The sequence below is a fragment of the Carassius auratus genome, unplaced genomic scaffold (genome assembly GCF_003368295.1).
Source record: "Carassius auratus strain Wakin unplaced genomic scaffold, ASM336829v1 scaf_tig00035571, whole genome shotgun sequence".
NCBI classification, from domain to species: Eukaryota; Metazoa; Chordata; class Actinopteri; order Cypriniformes; family Cyprinidae; genus Carassius; species Carassius auratus.
Window position 1 is genome coordinate 1 of NW_020526245.1, and position 17,505 is coordinate 17,505.

The 17,505-nt window shown below is 37.6% G+C and overlaps 1 pseudogene; it reads right to left on the minus strand.

Moving 5' to 3' along the window:
- Positions 1–6: 6 nt before the first annotated feature.
- LOC113082029 (tripartite motif-containing protein 3-like) lies at positions 7–15,326 on the minus strand (annotated as a pseudogene).
- Between the last annotated feature and the right edge of the window lie 2,179 nt (positions 15,327–17,505).

Consider the following 17,505-nt stretch of genomic DNA (forward strand, 5'->3'; position numbering starts at 1 on the left):
AATTATTTTGCTTTAATGAAAAATTCTTAATCTTGTGGATTCTAAATTAAAAATAACACTGAATTTTGCTCGCGAAAACTAAACCTGACAGCGACTTTGTTAGCGAGAGCAATTTTATTGTTATAGTTTCAATTACAGTTATTATTGTGAACGGGCCTTAATCGCAACGGAAGCAAATAATTGTCAACTTGCAATTAGCATATATTATGAATCAAAAATACAGAATAGAATATTTGTTTTTGGTTATTATATTATTTATCAATTTCGAGCCTGGCAATAGCAAATCATTACAGGTATCTCGCTGATGCAGAAACCAAATGCCAATGCTAGTAAAATCAGTAACATGCAAAAGAATTCTTTGCACAGATATTAATATATACGTTCACCGTTTCAACTGTGTGCCACCGTTCATTAACCTTGTACAGTCAGTATCACATTAGGAGACGTGGCGTCACTTAACGTTCAAAGAGACAAAACTCCACAAAATTAAAGGGAGGTGATTTTTGAAGTCATTCGCTGGTGATGAAGGACAACCTCAAAATGAATTGTTCAGGAAATGTGTACAAAACATTAAATAAATAATACTATAATACTGACCAAAGACAACATTTGGTTGCAACACTGTGAACACAACGTATGATTATTTACAGAGAAGAGATAGAATTCCACACAGCTGATCAATTTTAGAGAACATTAAAATCAGAGGTAATATATATGTGAAATACTTGGGTTTGATTATATTTATATTTTTTTTAGTTCAGCTGGATTTTTTTTTTTTTACATGTAAAGTAGTCTTGTGCTTTAGAAAAATAAATAATTTGGAATGGAAAAAATATGTCATTTTTGGCTCCTGTTGTTTAGTTGTAAAACATTTTTTTAAGCGCACAGCAGGGATGCGCATCACTTCCTGTGCTGAGGGATGATCAGCTCAGATAATCGATCTGAATGATTTGAACTGAAAGTGCTCACCGAATAGCTCTACTGTCATAGAACAATACAAGCCGCCAGTGTCATTTACATGTTACATACACCAAATATGTTAATATGTTACACAAATTTGGATATTTACAGATGCAGAGTGTAACAATTAAAATACACAACTGTTGCAGTCATGGAAAGGTCAACCACTATTAAACAGGAGAGAGGAAATTCGGAAATAACTAATGTTTCTGCAAGGGTGGAAGATGGCGATTAACAAAAGGTTTCGCTATATATCATTTTATTTATACACTACTTACATGATTTCTAATAAGAATCTGTGCTTATTGATATGGATTCGGTTATTTACAATCAACATTGCCGGTTTATTAGAGAAGCTGTTCTGAGTTTTGGAGCATGAAAATCAGAAGAGTAAATCAAAGTGCACTCTGCTCATTCGATTCTTCCTCTCTGGTTTGGCAGAGGATCTCGCTGATATGACTGCAGACTGTGAGGAGCTGTTACTGCAGGTATCGGTAGACTTTGAAGCAGTGGTTACCAGAATCGGCCACCGCAACATGACCGTCGGAGGTTAAGCAAGGCCCTGCGGCCCATACAGAGGGTCAGCACTTGTGTTGATGTAGGAGAGGAATGAGCCTGAGCTGTCAAACACCTGAGGAAAAAAAATCAGATGGCCTTAAAAAGTGCTTCTAAAGTAACTAGATTCCTAAAGAGGAAGTGGGTGTTTAGAGGCATTCATTACTTGTATTCTGCTGTTGCCCCAGTCTGCTACAATGATGTTGCCGTTAATGTCAACAGCTACCCCTGTGGGGGCATTAAACTGGCCATTTCCCTCTCCGTGGGACCCGAATTTAAACAAAAACTCCCCATCTGCACTGTAGACCTGAGGAGATACAAATTTTAATATTTAATAGAATGATATATTGTAACTTTTCCCTTTGTAAACAAGTTTTACTGATAAGAAATGACTTGTATACTTAAAATCATCCAGTCAATTATTTATTTATTTTTTTTTTTTTGAGGGGGTGGCACTTTGAAATCACATGACCAGACGAATAATACTCACTTAACCTCTTTTACCACCGTTATAGGACACTTTCAATCATGAAATGAATTATTTGCTGACTGCTAATAATTCATTTTTACAAAGACATCAGTAACTGAAATGTATTGGTTTTCTGTAAGGATGCATCCACACCACTAGGTGTCAGTCAAGTCAAACACGACAACCAAGAAAAATCTTAACCTGGTAAAATAAAGGACAGTATGACCAAACAGATGACGGTAGCCAATGACTTCCCCATAGTATGAAAAACATACTTGGGGAAGCCGTGGCCTAATGGTTAGAGGGTTGGACTCCCAATCGAAGGGTTGTGAGTTCGAGTCTCGGGTCGGCAGAAATTGTGGGTGGGGGGAGTGGATGTTCAGTTCTCTCTCCACCCTCAATACCACGACTTAGGTGCCCTTGAGCAAACCACCAAACCCCAACTGCTCCCCGGGCGCCGCAGCATAAATGGCTGCCCACTGCTCCGAGTGTGTGTTTACAGTGTGTGTGTGTGTGTGTGTGGTCACTGCTGTGTGTGTGCACTTTGGATGGGTTAAAAGCAGAGCACGAATTCTGAGTATGGGTCACCATACTTGGCCGAATGTCACGTCACTCACTCACATTCTATAAAAGACAATGACAAAGGTGAGCTATTCCTTAAGTCTCTTTGATATTCTGGTCTCCAAATATGGTTTAGTTCCCTTCCTTCAGTGCAGTTTTATGGTCTTTTATTGTCGACCAGGTGAAAATGCGTAAGTATGACCTTAACATCGCTCACCTTGACGGAGTGGTTATGAAAGTCTGTCACGACAATTTCATTCTTGTTGTTGACAGCAACAAAATGCGGACCTGCATGTGAGAAAACAGAAAAATGAGGGAGAAGAGACATTCAGACATGATAAAGAGAACGAGAAGGAGAGCAGAGAGGAGAGCAGGATGTCATGTGATCAAGATCGCCTAACTGATCTGCTAGATTTTGTGATGCTCGACAATTTGATTTCTGGCCAACTTTTGATTAGATACACAAAGCATAGAATCATCGGCTCTTGAATTCAGTACTAGAATGAAAATTAATTCATTTGAATAAGATAAATCCCCAGATTCTGGGATGAGAATTCACTCAATACTTACTGAACCCAGGGCCAGATTTACTAAACTTTTGCTCCAGTGCAAACTTTGCACCACTTTTGTCTAAAAAGGAATGGGAAAAACACAAAAAGGGTAAGCAGAGACAAATAAACGACAGGCCAGAAGGGATTCACACGAATAAAAAAAGGTGCAGAAGCTACTTCTGGAGCAGATCAGAGGAAAAATGGAAGATGCATATCCCAAACCAGTCCGCATGCACTTACTTAACAAGGGTTAGGAAAAGGAACCGATGTATTTAAACAGTAAAATAAGCAGCAGAAAGGAAAGTTTTTAATATTTATGCATCTATAAGAATATAGTCTCTCAAATGTATGCATGCTAGGGGTGGGCCATATAACCAAAATCTTACATCATGATAGGAGTCATTTTCTCTCACAGTAACAGTATAACTATTGACTATATAGATGTGTAGTTTTGCTTTAAATAAGTTCTTTATGATCTATACATTTTGATACCATAGCAACTTGATAATTCTTGTCACCAGTGTCAACTTCAAAAAAATAAATAAATAAAACACTCAAGCTCACTGAAGATGAATAAACCGTCAGTGATCGAATAAGAAACTAATTACAAAAAAAAAACTACTGTAGAGTTGTCAAATTTATAAAAACACTGCATATTCTTCACTGTGTAAATTAAATATGTATTTCTTATTTTTAAAGTTACAAAAGTTATTTAGTCAAGAGTAGAGAGAGATTTTCTCTTTTATTGTTTGTTTAACATTAATGACAGACATCAAGAATAATAGACTGCCGTCACTTTAAGAGCTTCCCGGATCCATTATACAGTCACGTTTTCTTTCTCAGCTAAAAGTCCCAAAACTCTCTACGAGTTAAAGGGTTTGTTCACCCCCAAAATGAAAATCATGTCATTAATTACTCACCCTCATTTCATTCCAAACCTTTAAGAACACAAATTAAGATATTTTTTATGAAATCTGAGAGCTATCTGACCCTCTATAGACAGCAACTTAACTGAAATGTTCTCAGGTCCAGAAACATAGTAAATAGATTAGTAAAACAGTCCATGTGACAGTGACTCAACTTTGCGCAAAAAAAACAAACAATTTATTCAACCATTTTTCTCCCCTGAGTTACGTCTATGGAGGGTCAGATAGCTCTGATTTCATAAAAAATATTGTCATTTATGTTCCGAAAACGAATGAAACTCTTATGCGACATGAGGGTGAGTATTTATTGACATAATTTTCATTTTGGGGTGAACCCGTTAATCGTGTATACTGGTATATCGCCCATCCTGCATGCATTGGCTTTCATTGTTTATCACAGACAGATAATGAAACTGGAAATATGGGTAATGCTGAAGTAATATACAGGAACAGAAGTGACACAATTTTACATCCTTTCAGACAATGGAACTGAAGCCTGGGTAAATCTGGCCATTTCTATATAAAACAAACCAGCCTTCTGGGCCGTTTGTCTTCCCAGAATTATTCTTTGTTATTGCTTTTGTAGTGAAACACAATTGATCTTGTTTTTTTTTTTTTTTAGGTGTGTTGATGAATTGCAACACTTTAGGTTACAAAAAGAGAGATCCCGAGTTAGACAAATGAAGTATTAGGAAGATATGTTAGAAGACAAGCAGTCACAGCACACAACACTTCTGTGACTCTTTATTGCTTAGATAGGTGAACCACCACAAACACATGACATTGTTCAACACTGGCTCTATAGGCCCCCACCACCCACCCACCTACCTACCTGCGAACTGTCTGTCTGAAGTGCCTCTGGCTCCAAACTTGGTCACTAGTTTGCCATTAGATTGAAAGATGAACACACAGCAGGCTTTATTATCCACTGCGATGATATGACCGTTCCTGTCCACAGCCACTCCTTTGGGGCCCATCAGACGGCCTGCACCAATCTTATTCTGCATGAGGCACAGACACAGAGAGAGAGGACCTTATTAAACGGCTTTTTAAAATACTTGATTATGATTAGTCAATCATGGAAATAAGTAAGAAAACAGAATAAATTTCAAGTAATAACTCAATATATAGTCAATATATAGATACATACCATTCAAAAGTTTAAGGTCAATTAGATTTTAATGTTTCTTTCTTTATTTCCATATGCACTAACGTTCAAAAGTTTGGGGTTGGTAACTTTTTATTTCTTTGTATTTATTAATTATGCAGTTTTTAATATTTATTATTAGAGTATTTATTTATTTATTATACAGTATTTGTTTTTATTAGGTTTTTTGTGTTTATCAAGAATGCATTTATTTTGATCACAAACACAGTAAAATTCTGAAATATTATTACAATTTAAATATATCTATTTATCTATCTATCTATCTATCTATCTATCTATCTATCTATCTATCTATCTATCTATATCTATATCTATATATTTCAAAATGTATTTTATTCCCGTGATGCAAAGCTGAATTTTCAGCATCATTACTCCAGTCTTTAGTGTCACACTATAAATAGTGATCTAAACATTACCTTGAATTTCCCATCAGGGGAGAAGATGCTGATCCATCTGTTATCATAATCAGCTACAATAATGTCTCCATTTGTGTCGACTGCCACTCCTGTCGGCCTCTGCAGCTGTCCTGGAGAACGGCCCCTGACCCCGAAGCGTGCTTTGAACTGCCCATCATTGGTAAACACCTACATAAATACAAACTAACCATCCAATTTTGCACTAAATCCAATGAAAATCTTTATATTTCTCTGTATTGATCCCAAGTAAAACACACCGGCTGATTACTTCAATATCCATTAAAAATCTTCAGATAAAATAAAGCCTGTAATTTTCATAATATTGCCATGCATTGACTAACCTGTATACACTGGTTGTTGCTGTCTGCTACAATGACCCTCCCATTATTGGAAGCAGAGATGCCCTGTAGATTGGTGAACTCTCCCTTCTCACGTCCACGAGAGCCTGAGGGGTCAGACAAAAGAAATTCAGCTGCAAGTAACTGTGACTCCACTACATCACAACAATTCAATGTCAAACTTACTGTGCACACCGAAGCTTCTTACCTACTCTATAAATGAGCTCATCTTCAATGGGGTTTTCCTTCTTTTTGGTAGTGCTGTACATGCTGGAGGGTCTCCGTACGGCTTTCTGCCTGATGTGTCCTCCTGTTCCGCTGGGAGACTTTACCCTCCTCTTCACATCATCAGGAGACTGGGGCACGTCCGATGGCTTTATTGCCCGCAGTCTGAACGGGCTACCCCGCACAGGCTGTCCGTACAGCATCAGAGAGAACGAGTACTCCCCTTCGCTCTTAAGCATGTACCCTACCTCATAAGTTCCATTTTTATTGTCCACGACCTCCACCTCCGTCGCCTGCACTCCGTCCTGCCCCCTTATCTCGGCTCGGATGACCGCGTTACCGGTCCGCACAAGCTCGCTGTCCTTATCCTTAGTGGTAACAGTTACAGTCACATGCTGACCGACCAGCGCAAGTCTGAGGCCTTCTCCTGTGGCCACGCTGGTGTGTCCCACGGCTCCCGTCGTCAGCAGGACGCCCAGGTTCTGGATGGAGCGTCGCAGGCCTTCTGTCTCTATCTGGCAGTCCAAGTGGGCGTTCTCGTGTGGCCGTTCAGGGAAGTCGTGACAGGCGAGGGCGCCCACACGCTCGCTCATCTGCTTTTGGACCAGCAGGACTTCAGTGGCACTGCCGTGGTTCAAGGCCTGCTCAGTGAAGCTGCAGCTGCTCTGGATGTGCTCTTTTCCCTGCAGTAGGGATGATAGCTGCGCCTGAAGCACCTGCATAGGACAACACATAGGAGCGTTAGAAAGATAGGAGAGTACAACCGGTTTAACCTATCAAGAAGATTTCTGACCTTCTGCTTGGTGCTACAAATGTTCTCCAGATCGCTGATGAGCGCAGCTTTGCGTTGGTGCAACACCCTCTCAAGCTCCTCAAATGTCATGTTGATCTCATTGACGGCTTCGTTCTTCCTCTCTATCAGCTGCTGAGAGATTTCATTCACCAGCTCAATGGCAGCTGTTAGTTGGGGCAGCCTGACCGAATAAAAAAACAAACATATATATAAAATAATGTAATAAATACATATTTATATTTAGACATTTATGTATACAGCATAAACTGTATAAAACTAATACAACAATAACATATTTTGACCTATATTTAATCAGTAAGATGAGAGTTTATTATAATACATGCTATATTCATATTTTTATATTATTCTATCTTTATAATATAATCTTTAGTTTTATTAATATAAAAAATATTTTAAAAACAAGTACACATACATACATATATATACATATATATATATATATATATATATATATATATATATATATATATATATATATATATATATATACATACATATATATACATATATATATATATATATATATATATATACACACACACACACACACACACACGCACACACATGCACACACACCCACACACACACACGTATATCCGCACACGCGCATATATATGAAACTATAATATTTAATGAATAAATAAATGTATGTGTGTGCATACATATATACACAAAGTATATAAAACTAATATAGCAATGATCCATTCATTATTATAGTTAATATTAAAGGAGTCATATTATGCTATTTCAATTTTGCCTTTCTCTTTGGAGTGTTACAAGCTCTTGGTGCATAAAGAAGTCTCAAATCCGAAGAGATATTCTTTATAAAAGTTAAGACTCGTACACACCCCCTAAAACGGCTCGTTCTTACACGCCCCCACATCGCTACATCACTATGTGGGAAGATTTGCATAACACCACCCAAATATTCACGCAAAGAATGAAGACGAAACTTTTATTGTCGCTGTTATTTGGTTTATAGACTTGCCAGACACTCCCTCTGACGCGAAATAAACCAATGTCCAGAGTTATTCAGTTACTCCTAACAGTACATTGACTGGACTGCTAAAAGAGAACGGATGATGGGATGTGCACGAGCAGAGCAGCTGGACTGAGTCTCGTGCTGCTGGCCTGGGAGATGGCATCACACACAGTATGTTAACGGGTATAACATTTCCGTCACAGGCTTGAGGCATTCGGTCAATCACAACACACTGGATATCTGGCCAATCACAGCACATCTCACTTTTTTTAAAACTATGAGCTTTGTAAAAATGTACGAGTTTCAGAAGGTCGAGCATAGATGAGAAACAATAATTTATATTATATGGAAAAGAATGTGTTTTTAAAACGCATAAACACATTGCATTACAGCAAACAGACAAAATACAGTTCTTTTTAGCAGCATTATAGGACCCCTTTAAAAAAGTTAAGAAATGTATTAACATCTGACTGTTAAATATGTATGACATGTACCTGTTGTGTATGGCATCCAGCTGGTTCTTTAGTGCTGCTTTGTGCTGTTCTAGAACATCCCGCAGTGGAACGGTCACATGCTCCCTGTGTTCCCCCTCCGTGCAGTCCAGGCACATGGCCGTCTCACACGACTCGCAGTAAAACTCCATCACCTGCAGGGGCACCAGTGAGCAACCCATTCATTCAGCATCCTAATGAATTATCAAAGGCTGCTAATGAACAGCGGAAACACACATGTACTGTTGTATGACTTTGGAGACACATAAAAGAAAGAAGCTGGCAGCTTCAGGTGTGCTTCAGAGGAATGAGAAAGAACAATGAGGAGAAGAAAGATTGGCTCAAATGTAGACAAAATTAGACGTGGTAAAGAAATGTCCATTCACTTGTAGCTGTACAGGCATTTCTACATTCTGGCTGCAATTTTACCAACAACTGTTTTGATGTTTTTTTTTCTTCATATTCCCACCAAATGTTGCCAAACGTGGTTTCATCATCAGAAGGTAAGAGGCTTACCTTGCCCTCGTGATTGGGGCAGGAGAGCGGTTTCCCAGCGGCTGCTGCACTGACAGACTCCAGCACGCTGCAGGCCTCTGGCCGAGAACATTCTGGGTCTCTCTGCAGCACCTCCATGAGGTTTGTGATGAAGAAGTTGTTCTGAAGTGCCCCCACCCCTTTCTCAGGCAAGATAGAGGTCTGTCTGCACACCGGGCAGGACAGTGTCAAGGACTGAGGAGGAATGTAGTTCTGTAGGCACCTGTGAGATAGAGAGAATGACAGACGCGATTAAAGACCTCAGACAAAATCGCCCAGCCACTATTATTGGTCCATTATCGGTCTTAAAGAAATTCAGTTTTCAAAAATAAAATTAAATAAGTATCTCTCTCTCATATTATTCCAAACCCTTCTGTGGAACACAAAAGGAAATGTTTTAAATAATGTTAACACTGCTGTTTTCTGAACAGTACATGGGCACTAAGGATTGTCCAGCTCCAGAAAGGACAAATAAGCTCCAAAAAAAAAAAAAAAATTAGCTTTGTGTGAGGAAACAACTGAAACTTAAGTCACCATTCACAATCATTTTCGGGAAAGGAGCAGGTTGAATATTCTGCTAACTCCTTTTTTGTTCCTCAGAAGAAATAAAGTCATATAGGTTTTAAAAGATATGAGGGATGAGTAAAAATTTCCATTTTTGGGTGGAATGGAATTTCCCTTTAAAGCAGGAATAGGCCAAAGTATGGGGGAAAAAAAATACACATTTTACCTTAAAATGTAAAAGTAAACTAAAAAAAAAAAAAAAAAAATTATATATATATATATATATATATATATATATATATATATATATATATATATATATAACATAACATAACATATATAGCAACTGTGAATATATCCTAGCATTCAAAAGTTTAGGTCAGTAAGATTTTATTTTCAAAGAAATGCTTTTATTCAGCAGATGAAATAAATTAATGTAAATAAATATAAGTGCTGTGATTGTGAACTTTCTATTGATTAAAGAATTCTGTAAAAACGTATTACGGTTTCCAAAAATTAATATTAAGCCGCTCTTTTCAACACTGATATTTATAAGAAATGTTTTTGAGCACCAAACTTGCAAATCAGAAAGATGTGACACTGAAGACTGGAGTAATGCTGCTGAAAATTCAGCTATCCATCACAGGAATAAACTAAATGTTATTATTGTAAATATTAAAATAGAATACAGTTATTTTAAATTGTAATAATATTTCACAGTATCACCGTTTTTACTGTTCTGTTCGATCAAATAAATGCAGCCTTTGTGTGATTCTTTCAAAAACATCTGAAAATCTTACTGACATCCAACATTTGAATGGTAGCGTATCGCTCATATTTCATAAATGATATAGCTACCCTTGTCTGAAAAGGTGAGAATGAGAGGACTATGAGGGCAAGCGTTGCTGAAATTTCAGTCACAACATGAACAATCACAGTGGAAACACTCTGCTGACATACAACCCCACCGAAAGCACAAACCACCCAAAGGACACAGAGAGTCTCGCTGTCACAATGCACACTGTCACTGATGCAGAAGAAAATGTTTGTGGATGAGACCGAACATCCATGCCAAGGAATGTCAGCAGTAAGTAAACATATGCCATCCTATTAAAAGGTTACCAACTGATCAATGCTTCAATCATTACTCATGTTATTAAAACTGTGACAAGTGATTTTAATATGCTCAGGCTGGAGCCACGGTGCTCATGTGAAAAATTAAAGCTCAAGTGTGGATCTCTTAATTACCCAATGTGCTCCCTGTAATTCTGTGATCTCTCTCTACTAATAACTACACTGCAAATATGAAAACATCATATTTATCATAGTATGCCTCATAATGACACCATTATTTGTTTCTTCAAAAGAATGTTGGTGCGGAATCCAAAAATAGTGCCTGTTTTGCTCTAGTTACACTTTCTCACAAAATATGACATTTCGTAGCATTTTTGCCTTTGACAACTATTTGTAAGATGAACAAGTCTTTTATTATCCTTTTATTAAACAGAAAACCTGCCACGGCCCACGAGACATGACATGAATCCTATATTTCTCTGACCCAGGTGACATTTATTTGTTCAATTCTCAATTTCACATGTTTCGAATGATTCGGAAGACATTATTTTATGCCTCAACATGATTTACACATTTTCGAACCCCTTGCAACTTATTGCATAAGTTAATGTCATCATTAAACCAAAATTTTTAACTTCTAAAGGCTTTTTTTTAATTTGATAAACACAGCTGATACATACAGTTGAAGGCAAATGTTTACAAACACATTGCAGAACCTGCAAAATGTTAATTAATTTACCAAAAGCCTTTTGAACAGAATGAAGGAGTACATTTTTCTTATTTGGCCTAAACATCCTTTTTTTTTTACATTTAGTCCTGGCCTTCAGATGCTACAGAAGATATTTTATGTCTCTCAGAAGAAAAATATGATCAATTTAATTTATCAAGATCTGCAAATTCAAAATGTTTTCACTCCCTGGCTCTAAATGTATTGCTTCTGGAACATCAGTGAGCATTTGAAGCTTCTCTAATAGTCGCATATGAGTCACTCAGTTGTCCTCAGTGTGAAAAGATGGATCTCAGGATCATACAGTCATTGTTGGAAAGGGTTCAAATACACAACAATGCTGGAAAACCAAAGTATTTGTGAGACCTGAAGGATTTTTCTTAAGAACAGCAGGCAGCTTAACTGATCAGGACAAAAGGGGACTTGTGAACAACAACAAAAAATAAAAAAAATAATGCTGTGGGTCTTTCAGGTAACAACACAGTATTAAGAATCAAGGGGATGTAAACTTTTGAACAGGGTCATTTTCATAAATTCAGCTATTATTTTCTCTTGTGGATTATATATAAACCTCTTTTATGTGATATCTTATTTAGGTCAGTACTAATAAAAAAATAACATGCATTTTGTATGATCACTTATTTTGGTAAAATAATTAACATTTTGCAAATTTGGCAAGGTTTATGTAAACTTTTGACTTCAACTGTACATGTAATGTGAAAAATCCTCACTGTGCATGATGGAAAGTTTTTGTTGATATTTTTATCTATGCATCAGCGAATTAGGAATTACCAGAAATTAATTTGATTAGAATATATTTTTTTATAGATGAGGGACTTTAATCATGCCAACAAACACAGACCTTTCGCAGAAGGTGTGCAGGCAGGGCAGGACTTTGGGGATGTGGTAGTGGTCCAGACAGATACTGCACACCAGGAACTGCTTGTCTATCTGGCGGACCACTGGACTTGTGCGGCCGGTCTCAAACTTCGCCATGGTGACAGACATCCACAGAGGGGGCCTGGGGCCAGGACACACCTAAACCTGAAATAAAGAAGATGCTATGTTACCGAAAACCCCCACAATGCTTCACCATTTTGACTTTGAAATTATGGAAATGCTCATAGTATGGCATGAGAAGACAACCTCCTGAGCTGCTACCAAACCAGCAACTTTAATACAGGAAAATAACTCTTATTCTGCAGGCCAAAGAAGAGAGGAGCATGGAAAATTGGATTATGGAGTTGTTGAGGCAAATAGATGCTGTCAATTTTCATGCCACTTTTCCAGATGAGACACAACAACAGCGGGCTGATACAAGGACATGAACTACTGCTGCAGCCATTACTGACGGTGGTGGTACATGCTGTGCCAATTTTTACTTTAGTTGTCCTCTAAGCGAAGAGATGTGAGACAGAGGTAAAACTAATAATTTGGGATTCATTCTATTTCAGGATGTGTAAATAAAAGTGTCTAACGTAGAAACATAGACATAGGCCTTAGGACTACATATAAAAAATAGCATAAATGAGATGAATCATATACTATTGCACAATTCCATTTTGCTGTGTACACTGTATAAAGAAACGCAATAGTAAATGTTCTGAAACTATTTAACACTTTGTATTTCCTGCATTTGGAAACAAAATCACTATGAACCAGTCCACTGACACAGCATGTATCAATATATCTAACACACTTTACCCCACAGCTAGCAAAATGGTCAGATTAATAATTTGTGGGTATTTTAATAAATTATTCAGCCAAATAATTCAGATGTACAATTCACCAACATGCATATGGGATTTCTTTTAGATCTGGATATATTTGCTTTGACAAATAACTTTATCTGGCATATAGAAAATGTAATTTTTTTGCATAAATTTTTAAAAACATTTTTACTTTTACATGTGCATCTGTCAGTCATCTGTATATAATTAATTATTATAAATTATAATTAATATGTTTACATCAGGAGTGTTAAGCTCCAATTATTATAAATATTTTTTTTTTTAAATGGAGCTATACTTACTTGGTGTTCAATGAAATAATAATGTTATATGAAGTAATAATTGTCAAAGATAGTACATGATCAAAGATATATTTAAAATATATACATATTATAAAGAATATAATAACATAAATATGTTATTGTGTAATATTTTTAGCTTTGCAGGTAGGTTTTTTGAAGCATCTTGGAGACGTTGCCAAAGTTCTTCTGGATATAGTCTGTCACAGTTTGTTCTTCATGTCATCCCATACAGACTGGATATTGAGATCAACAGATCTCTGTGTGCAGCACTGGCTGTTGTCAGACTTCTTGTGCAAACAAAAATCACACTGGACTTGAATCATTACAATTAATGGCAAAATATGTTTTTTGTATGAATGTTTGGAAATGTAAACTGATATTTCCTACTGACGCACAGCAGCAAAAGATAGAAATAACTGACTTAAAACCATTTTTAGCAGGTGCAAATACTACGGTGCTGCTCTGATAACTCTGCAGGACTGACATGTGCTCTCATGGATGTACTGTATGAGTGACGGTAACGTGAGAGCTTTAAAAACCAGTTCCCTTTGCCCACTCTATGTAATCCTCCTCCCCCAAAACCTCTTTCCCTCTCTGATTTGATGTGTTGATGTATGCTGGCTAATGCTATATTTAGACACACGTCTCAGTGGGGTAGGCTTAATAAGGGTCACGTCCAGCAGCGGATGGATGAGATTCTTATTGCACAACACGGAAAGAGGAGCCACAGCAGGTATCTAGGGTGACGAGGGCTCAAATATACACAGACACGTAGAATTCATGATCATGTGACTAAACATGTTTGCAAAGCACATTATTTAGAAATGAGATTTACAGGTCTGAATTGAGAAACACATCTGTAAATAAGCACAGAACCTTTCCAGAAGTCAATGACATAGGCAGTGTTTCTAAAAAAAATCCATTCAGTTTACATGAATGTGAGAGTACACACCTTGATCATTATAATCAGTGTATGAACAGGTATTTGAATATATTTTTCACTGTAAAAAAAAAAATATGACACCACACCACATGACATTTGACCTGAGCTAACTTTGTCTGGATATAAAAAGTTTATCTGATATTTTAAGATTTTTTTGACTCTCTCTCTCTCTCTCTTATATATATATAAGGATTTAACAGATATGAACAAAAACGAGTGTTCTGTCATTTACCCACATGCATGATTTGACATCCCACAAAGATTTTCCACTAAAACGAGATCTGCAAGACCTTAGGGGTCAGGCTAGCGGTCAGCAAACCTGACCCAAATACAGCAACGATTGAGAAACCAAACACTGTGTCATTGTTCAAAAAAAGAAGCCAACAACAATCAGCAATTGTATCACGCAGCCTCTTACAAAATTATCCCTCAGTCCACTCCCACACGTCACTGTGTGCATGGCACGTGTAAACACCTTTCACATTCACTCAACGCCCATCGACCTGCTCCTGACATCCATCAGCCTTCCGTGGGATGCCAAACTCTTAGTTCAGTCTTCCAGAACTGGAGCTTAACAACTCAAACATGATATTTTACTCCTCAAACGACATCAAAACATATATTCCAACTGCTCTTCCACATGAGGGTCTCCTGAAACCCTGATAAAATTAGACTATGCAGTAAAGGCGTGAACATGGTACTAACCGAAGCATGAAACCGTTCCTAAACCTCAAACCAACTCTGACTAACTGTTTTAGGAAGGAAACCGGAGACAGAAACAAAAGCATTCTTCTTTTTAATAGCCACAGCTCCAGTGAGCAAGTAAAACACAAAGACGACCGTTCACGTGCACACACCAAGACTCAAACACACTAAAGGGTTAAACACACTTACACTCAAAAGCAGAGTGGATGCTTCTCAGGCAGGTGCCATTGTTGTTTTCTGAGATTTCTTCAGGGCCTGGTGGCTCAGTTGCACAACAGACAGCCCCCCTCTCCAGATAAACCTACCGCTCTTCGTCCCCACGCCTAGTGCACTCTCTCACTGCCTGAGTAACAGCTGTGATGTCACAAAGGGGCGGCTGGCTAAAGCCAAACCACGTCTACTTGGCTACGCCATTGGCTGAAGCTGTGTGCACAGCTTTTGCTCCTCCCACAAGCTCTGTTGTGATTGGCCGTTCAGTGTTATCTTCCTGAAGGCATGGATTGCCTCAGAGAGAAACAATTCCTACTGACGGATTTGGGTGGGTTGGGAAAAGGAGAGGATTTGGGATGAATGCCAGCTTTTTAGTTGCAAGCACTTTATTGTGAGTGAAAGCTTATGATGAATAATGCACAATAACGATCGGTTTGACAGCATTTCGAGTTGTAGTGTGCCACAAAAGAAAGCGTTCAGTTCACTGTGCACCTGCTTTCTAAAGGAAAAGGCTTCTAGGTGGATAAAGCTGATACTTTTAAGTGATTGAATCCAAATACGTGTGGGATGTTTCATTTCTGCAAGATCATTTACAGTGTATTCCCTTTATTGTTAAACTATTTTAACGTGACAAAATCATCAAAATTAATGTTAATCTTGGTTTAGCTCAGGACATTGCCCTACTTTTGCTTGCTTGTGAACTGAATGACATGTAAAGTCATAAAACAATTGCTAGGTGTGATGGTTATATAAAACATGATGTCATTACATCTGGGTGGAGTGACTTCAGATTGCAGGATTATGAATTGCAATGCCTCTGATTCATGAGAGAATAAACTCTATTTTATCCACGTATAAAGGCTTATTCTTCTACCTAATAGATATACTTTTGCATATTTATGAATTTAATTATTTATTTGTTTAAAAAGAGATTTAAAAATACATTGTGAGTGAATTCCATTTTTAATCCATCAGCAGAAAACATGAACTGTCATTAATCTGGAGGGATTGACTGTCTGATTTCTCCAACGGCGGCTGGTTTTCAGATAACACACCCACACATCTGACTGACGCCACTGCCCCAAACTTGCACCAACACAACAGGCACAACTGAAGATGGACCTTCTTTTTGTTTCATTTTTTATTTTTTATTTTTGTATATTGGACAGTACATGCTGTAACTTCTGTAAAAGGGAAATTAAAGACCTGTTTGCATATTTGTGATCTTTGTAACCGTTTTGCGGTTGATGATCTGGGCTTACATGATAAATATCACTTCTATGTAGAGGCACCTAGAACTTACTTTAAAAGGGGCTGGAATTTTGTTCAACCAGATCATCAGAAACATCCAATTGAAATCTTAAATGCATTTCCACTGCACTTACTAAGCAGGGATAAAATAATCTGTCAGGGTTTTGCATTGTCCAGTAGATCAGTAAATGGCTGTGCCTAGTTAGGTAGTTAGTTAGTTAGTTAGTTAGTTAGTTATTTTATTGTTCAGCCTTGGCTGAAAATTGGTCTTAGGTCTAGCTTACATACAACAATAACACTACAATTCACATATCAATACAATACACATAACACATCAAATAATTAATACATTAATTCCTAAACAACAAATAAATCGAATAAAACACAAAAACACTACGAGACAACAGCAAAACACAGGGTCAGCAGCAGGCTGCTTCCCTGGAAGTTGGTCAAACAGCAGGGAACTGTGGGATAGTGCTGTGGGAAAATTACATTAATGCAATTCCAATCATTCCAGTTAAACTCCATCAAATTTAGTCAGTCATTCCACTTAATTGGAGGGATTCATTTCCAAATATTATCTTCAAATATTTTCAGTGTATCATCTGTGCAATAACCAGACATCTGGAGCGCTCAAACACAACACAAACAGTGAAGCTAATTAAAGTTTCCTGATGATCGATCGCATTATTTAATCTTTACTTAAAGTGCAATAAGACACTATGTCTAGTCCACTCGGCTCAGATGGAGCCCCCAGGCAATGTCCTGTTACTGTGTCCAGTTATGTAATACAGCATGTCATTGCAATTGCAGAGAGGGAGAGCTATCATGCCGCAGGAAACATGAATCAACAGAATGCTCTCAGGAGACCGCAGGGCAGAGAGAAAGAGTGGGATCCAACAGAAAGAGAAAGATCTTGCTCTACTTATTTCACAGTCTTGCAGTGGTCATTACACAGATTTGGGATTCAGAGCTCCACTGTTTTAATTCTTACATTCACAAGCTGGTGTCACCCTAGTGGGATTTCTTTTGCTTCGTGGTTTCTCATTTATAGCTCAGGCAATAAACC